Below are 1,450 nucleotides of genomic sequence, written 5' to 3'. Positions count from 1 at the left end.
GGTGAAACCAATTTATTCTTCCACTTAGTATCTTAGAGTATCTCTTTCTATATTAACTTTCTTTATTAATATTCTAAATTATAGCCATTCTGATTTAAAAAAAAAAAAGCTACTCAGTTGTTTCAGTTTTTTTCCAATGTAAGATTGAGCATAGCTTTTATGTTATTGGCCCTTTGTAATTTTGTGAATTACCTGTTTAATCTGCATTTAACTTATATGGTTGATCTTATTAAATTGAAAGAGCTCTTTTGTATATTAAATAGGAAATATTTTCCTAGTTACCTTATTTTTAAATGGTATTCTATTATGTACTCTTTGTTTTATTTATATTTATCACTTTCAGGCCGGGGATTTAGCTCAGTGGCATAAGCACCAACCTAGCAAGTGCAAAGTCATGAGTTCGATAACCTAGTACCAAAAAAAAAATCACTTTTATGGCTTGATCATATTCAGTCCACAATAAATGTTTTTCTTATATTTTTTCTAATATTTATGCTTTTAAAAATATTTTATGGCTTTTTTGAAATCTTCAGTTTTTACAGGTCTTATGAAATTTTACATAAAATTTCACATTTTTATGAGATGAGTTAGGGATTCAACTTTATTTTCTCTCCCGATGGCTAACCAGTCACCCCAACAGCATTTACTAAGTGACTTACCTGCTCCTACTTTCTTGTGTACTAAATTCCCATGCATTTGAACCCATACTGTGGTTCTACATATTCCCAGCATACAAATAGCACCAGCACCCAGGACAGTATTCTGGAGAAACAGGATGTGTGGAATCATGATAAGTACTGTGTTGTAAGTGGTGTTTACTGTTCATTGACGCCTGAAGCATAGAATAAAAATTACCAGCAATCTTGGATCTGGTGTGCGGGCTAATAGATAGCACCTCTTTCAGTTTTTGTGCAAGGTTTGTATTTCTCCATCTGTGACCCAGCAATTTATTAGATCACAGCCTCTACCCCGGAACTCATATTACTCATTTAATCTCAGGCATTGCTAGTCCCAGAAAGGCTGTTAAGTAATAATGATAATGTTGAGCCCTTATATTGTGCTTTTCATCCCCAAAGTGCTAGCTAAACATTGACTAACTAAATGCACTGAAGAGAGGAGGGATTTGCAGAGGAAAACTGATATCTGGTGGTACACCTGGGAGTAGATGATCTCTGAAAGACCTTACTTCCCCCTTTGAATGGCACTCAGCAAGCGAGAGAATGAAAAGCTGGTGACATTATTTTACTTCTGTCAAAAATTTCCTGGAGTATTTTCTAATTAGTCTGGTTAAACTCACCTTTTATCCATTTCCCCAGATATTTTCCCTTTCTATATTCCCGAGCTATTGAAAAAAATCCTTTTGATGTTTTCCCTGTTGGTTAATCACAAAAATCATAGAATCTTCAAACTGAAAGGAATCCTTATTGATCATTTCGTTTTGAATGACTTA

At 34.1% G+C, this 1,450-nt stretch overlaps 1 protein-coding gene across 9 annotated transcripts in view; it reads left to right on the top strand.

The window, feature by feature from the left end:
* Plekhm3 (pleckstrin homology domain containing M3) overlaps positions 1-1,450 on the top strand; it is a 175,320-nt gene that overhangs the window by 136,000 nt on the left and 37,870 nt on the right. The gene's annotated exons all lie outside the window — the stretch shown is intronic.

The sequence above is a fragment of the Cavia porcellus genome, unplaced genomic scaffold, assembly GCF_034190915.1.
Source record: "Cavia porcellus strain 051 isolate PalLab524CR breed Dunkin Hartley unplaced genomic scaffold, mCavPor4.1 scaffold_26, whole genome shotgun sequence".
In the NCBI taxonomy this organism is placed as follows: domain Eukaryota; kingdom Metazoa; phylum Chordata; class Mammalia; order Rodentia; family Caviidae; genus Cavia; species Cavia porcellus.
The sequence above is the reverse complement of the archived record's forward strand: the minus strand, read 5'-3'. Positions and strand labels throughout refer to the sequence as shown.